This window comes from Schistocerca nitens, chromosome 5 (assembly GCF_023898315.1).
Source record: "Schistocerca nitens isolate TAMUIC-IGC-003100 chromosome 5, iqSchNite1.1, whole genome shotgun sequence".
In the NCBI taxonomy this organism is placed as follows: domain Eukaryota; kingdom Metazoa; phylum Arthropoda; class Insecta; order Orthoptera; family Acrididae; genus Schistocerca; species Schistocerca nitens.
In genome coordinates this window covers 59,762,735-59,768,367 of record NC_064618.1, presented here as the reverse complement: position 1 = coordinate 59,768,367, position 5,633 = coordinate 59,762,735, and the positions used below count along the sequence as shown (strand labels likewise).

At 43.7% G+C, this 5,633-nt stretch overlaps 1 non-coding gene across 1 annotated transcript; it reads left to right on the top strand.

Annotated features, from left to right (window-relative positions):
* The first annotated feature begins 213 nt into the window (after window positions 1–213).
* Trnas-cga (transfer RNA serine (anticodon CGA)) lies at window positions 214–288 on the top strand. Its single transcript has one exon. It is a non-coding gene; the product is annotated as a tRNA-Ser (tRNA).
* Window positions 289–5,633: the final 5,345 nt, after the last annotated feature.

Sequence of the window (5,633 nt, the reverse complement as noted above, 5' to 3'; positions counted from 1 at the left end):
TAACTGGCGAAAAATACAACTTAGGTGGAACAGTACGTAAAGGAATTTCATTCTAGAAACATCCCCCAGGCTGTGGCTAAGCCATGTCTCCGCAATATTCTTTCTTCCAGGAGTGCTAGTTCTGCAAGGTTCGCAGGAGAGCTTCTGTGAAGTTTGGAAGGTAGGAGACGAGGTACTGGCGGAATTAAAGCTGTGAGGATGGGGCGTGAGTCGTGCTTGGGTAGCTCAGTCGGTAGAGCACTTGCCCGCGAAAGGCAAAGGTCCCGAGTTCGAGTCTCGGCCCGGCACACAGTTTTAATCTGCCAGGAAGTTTCAGGATATAATGTTTATTTTTTACTTCTTTAAGGCAGAGAGAACTATTTACTGAATGTGTATGAAACATATTTAATACTATTTAAGTGAAATTAACAATGAAGTACTCTAGGATGGAAAATATTTAATCTTATATTTAGCTGATAGCACTAGAACCAACGATTCACTAAATGTAGCTCAGCGCTCTTGGCGGTGTAATATGGGGATACGGCACTACAGACTTACGCTATACGTTTGCGTTACTTAATGCCTCAAAATATTTTCTTGTTATTCATTTCACTCATCTCGAGGCAAAAGTTGTTTATATAGTAAATGTTGCAATGTTTTCGTGTCTGTAAGGCATTTTGAGGCTTTTTCTGGTCTTAAATTCATAGTAGATCCAGTAATACGACGCGTATAACCTCGCTAATGTAACTTTGTTCTGTTACGCGTTTAAGATACACAAGGTAAGAATTAAATAATGTGACAATGCTGCTTTCATAATCCAGCATTTCTGTTAATATGGAGTGACGAAACTGATGTTCGGCGTATTCCTTATCCCGAGAAGACTCCCATCTTTCCTTCTCAGAGCTTTTTCCCGGACGAATTTAGAGCTGGAGTGACAGAAATTACAAGATCTCATGAAAGCAATAAAACTGCTACTGTAATAATAATCAACCCAACAAAATTAATGTACAAGACGGCAATACAGAAAATGTCGCTTTAACGAGTCCAATTACGAGTTAAACGTGATTTCTTGCTCTTTAGAGTATAATAAGAACGATTAGTACACCGACAAATGACGCAAGCTGTTATTTTTTGGTCAGAACACTTTGATAGGAAGCTCATGTTTTGCTAACTGGCACGGGGGACGTCGGCCTTAACTTTCTGGCGCAATGACAACTCTCCTTATTGTTCCTCAATAGGAGCGCGGAATTAAATGGTACGTTGATAAGCAACGAACCGAATCCATTCCTATTACGATTATATCTGGTGGCGATTATTCAAGAAGTATTATTCCTTTCCCGCAGCATTTTTTCTCAAAAGAGAAGAACCCCTCGGTCAACAAAATTCAAATCAAAGAATTTAAGTATTTAAAGAACAGTCTGAGTGCTCGTACCACTGTATTATTAACGTAACCTTTAAATCTAGTATCATTTGTAACGAGGTGAAATACTGTACTTACAATGATCATTACAGTTAACAATACGAGGTGTGGCTAGAAAACAACCGGACTAGTACTGGTGAAACAATAAAACGAATGCAATAAGGCTGAAAGTCGCGTGGCCTGTCACGTGACTCTCGCTCCGCCTACTGCTCGAGTTTCATCTGCCTCCTGCACTCAGTCTGCCCGTGGCGTCTGTTTTAAGTGGTTGACGTTCTGTCTGTGCGTCGGAAAATGTTGAGTGTACAGAAAGAACAGCGTGTTAACATCAAATTTTGTTTCAAACTAGGAAAATCTGCAAGTGAAACGTTTGTAATGTTACAACAAGTGTACGGCGATAATTGTTTATCGCGAACACAAGTGTTTGAGTGGTTTAAACGATTTAAAGATGGCCGCGAAGACACCAGTGATGACACTCGCACTGGCAGACCATTGTCAGCAAAAACTGATGCAAACATTGAAAAAATCGGTAAACTTGTTCGACAAGACCGCCGTTTAACAATCAGAGCAGTGTCTGAGTTAACAGGAGTTGACAAGGAAAGTGTTAGGCAGATTCTTCATGAAAGTTTCAACATGAACAAAGTGTGTTCAAAAATGGTTCCAAAGTGTCTCACAATTGAACAGAAGGAACGCCGAAGAATGATTTGTTCTGACATCCTGGAAAACATTGAAAGTGATCCCACCTTCTTACAAAATATTATTACTTGCGACGAATCGTGGTTTTTTACTTACGATCCCGAAACTAAACGCCAATCGATGCATTGGAAAACTGCTGGTTCTCCACTACAAAAAAAGCACGAATGTCAAAATCGAAATTCAAGGCAATGATGATTGTTTTTTTTTTTTGACATCAAAGGGATTGTGCACATTGATTGGGTACCAGAGGGACAAAAAGTGAATCAGCATTACTACATTAGCGGCCTGGCTACCCTACGTGAGCGAGTACGGAGAAAACGGAACGATTTGTGGAGAAAAAAGTCATGGATCCTTCAGCAAGACAATGCCCCAGCTCACAGTGCGTTGTCAGTGAAGGCGTTTTTGGCAAAACACAACATTCCCATCTTAGATCATCCACCCTACTCACCTGATTTGGCCCCCTGTGACTTTTTTCTTTTCCCTAAAGTCAAGTCAGCTTTGAAAGGAACTAGATTTGAGACTGTTGAAGCAGTAAAAGAAAAAGCGACGGAAGTAATGTATGGACTTACCGAAAATGATCTGCAGCATTGCTATGAACAGTGGGAAATTCGTATGGAGCGGTGTAGAGACCGAGGAGGAGAGTACATTGAAGGAGATAACATGCCGGCCGAAGTGGCCGTGCGGTTAAAGGCGCTGCAGTCTGGAACCGCAAGACCGCTACGGTCGCAGGTTCGAATCCTGCCTCGGGCATGGATGTTTGTGATGTCCTTAGGTTAGTTAGGTTTAACTAGTTCTAAGTTCTAGGGGACTAATGACCTCAGAAGTTGAGTCCCATAGTGCTCAGAGCCATTTGAACCATTTGAGATAACATGAAATTGTAAATAATTGTAAATAAATGTTTTTTCCAGCATCAGTCCGGTTTTTTTCTAGCCGCACCTCGTATGTCTGTCTGAGAAGGAGGGTATGGTAGAGTGTGTGTGTGCGGGGGGGGGGGGGGGGGCAGGGGGGGGCCACAGGAGGTGGAGAGAAGACATAATGGAAACGCCTAGGAGTTTAAACAAGTGGACACTATTTTAATGGGTATTATTTATGATTATTTTTTAGTCCTACACGTACTATCGTACTGACGCTGTATTCACTACCACGATAAAATATAACATACGAATGCACTCGCAAGATGTAGAAGCAATAACATGTGTGCTTGAATGGGAGAGGGAGCTAACCACAAATTGTTAAAAATGATTTATTGACATATTTACATACTACTGTAATATATTGATTGTGTAAGAATGTATAGATAATTTGTACCCACGTTTCTTCATCCACTGTACTATAGATACATCTTAGCTCTGAATCTCAATAAAATTCAAAACATTTAAGTCCCTTACCTGTGTGGGTTAGCTCCCTGTTGCAGCCTAGCAATAATTCTAGTACTCACCAGGAAAGAAGAAGACATTTAAAGGCTCTCATTGTCCTTTAGTTAGTTACGTCCGACCATGATATCCCTTAAAACAAATATCCACTGGTTGCCTAGCAAGTTAGTGGACTAATTACAACTTGGCATGAATCAAATTTCTTTTACTCTCACTAGAACATCATTAGATATTTTCTTCTTGACGTACAGGTACCTCGCAGGATAATCTACATTCCTCCCAAAATAATTTCAATTTCACTACTACTGTGTACAACTACAGTGTGGTCTGGAAGGCTGACTCCAATGCAGGGAACGCAGATTCTATTCCCGGTACTGGCAAGGATTATTCCCTGGTGATAGGACTAGATCGCGGTACCCTCTGCCTCCAGACTGCAAGTGAGGAGTTATTCGACCGATTAGTAACGGTCTCTAAGCTCAAAAATCCCGACTAAGACCGGAAGGGCGATGTGATGAGGCTGACCACATGCCCCACCACAAGGCCGGTAACGCACTAACAGTGACGGTTCACTGCATCCCACGAACTAGGCAGCTATGATTTTACGGCTGCGGCAGCTATCACCAGACGTCGGACTGCACAGCATGCAGCTTGCTCCGAGCAGCGTCTCCCTCAGAGAACGTATAGTGATCAGCCAGAACATTATCACCACCTACGTAATAGCCGGTATGTCCACCTTCGGCACAGATAACAGCGTCTACAGGTCGTGACGTGGAAGCGACGCGGCCCTGGCACGTCGCTCGAGGGAGTCAGCGTCACATCTGTATACACAAGTCACCTAATTTCCGTAAATGCCGTGGAAAGGGGCGATGAGCTCTGACGCCATGTTCAAGCCCACTACAGATGTGTTCGATCGGGTTCAGATCTGGCGAGTTGGGGTACCACCACATCAGTGACGACTCGCCACTGTGTTCCTCGAACTACTCCATCACACTTCTGGCCTTATGACATGGCGCATTATCTTGTTCAAAAAAGCCACTGCCGTCAGGTAACATGATTGTTATGAACGGGAGTACGTGGTGTGCAACCCTTACGATACTCCTTGGCCGTAATGTTCAGTTTGTCGACGACCTGTCTCCGTACCGCAGTACATGTGACAAGGTGCTGTTCTGCTGGAAAGCGGCGGATTCGCGCCCTCCCATTGCTATGAGAAGAAGGTATCGTGGACCATCAGACCATGCAACGCACTACCACTGCGCCAACAATCATTGCTGATGGTCACTCGCCCGTTTCAGTCCTAGTTGCCGATGTCGTGATGTTAACGTTGACACATATATGGGTCGTCGGCTGTGGATGCACATCGTTAGGAGTGTTCGGTGCATTGTCTGTTCACACGGTTGTACTCTGTTCAGCAATAAAGTCTGATGTAAGTTCCGCCACAGTTCGCGACGCCTGTCCTGTTTTACGAGTCTGTCCACCCTACGACGTCCGATATGTGTAATGAGTGGAGATCGCCGAACCCCACCACGTCTGGACTTGGTTACGTCTGGACGTGGTTACACCTTGGGTTCGCCACGAGTTGAAGGCGCTCACCACAGCACCTCTCGAATACTTAACGAGTTGTGCACTTTCCGAAACGCTCTTGCCGAGCGTCCAGGCCATCACAATCAGTCCTTTGTCAAATTCAGATTGATCTTGCTCCTTCCCATTTCTTCACACAGACAGCACGCCCAATGATACTCCATGCACGGTGCGTGTGTCTGACTAGCAATCATTCCTTGCCAGGTGTCGCTGCTGTCACCTGGATGGGTTTATATCGATAAATAGGTCGATGGGCATAATGTTCTGGGTGATCAGCGTACATGCCTGCCTTCGGTCTCTGCGTACTTTTCGAAGCGGCCAGACCTTGTTTGGATCCCCCCCCTAAAGTTTCGATGACTTTCGATAGAGAGAAATTTGTTTGTGAAATTGAAAGGTGAAATGCTATGTGGGATGTGTGTTGTGAAAAATACAGTGATTGTGACGTGAAGAGAAGAAGATGGGAGGAAATCATAAATACAAAACAGTAGAGTATGACTGAAAATGAAAATAATGGTTTCAGTAGGACATTTTTTTATATATTACGTGCTAAACATTTGTTATAGGTACAATGATGGAGGAGAGGGTATCAC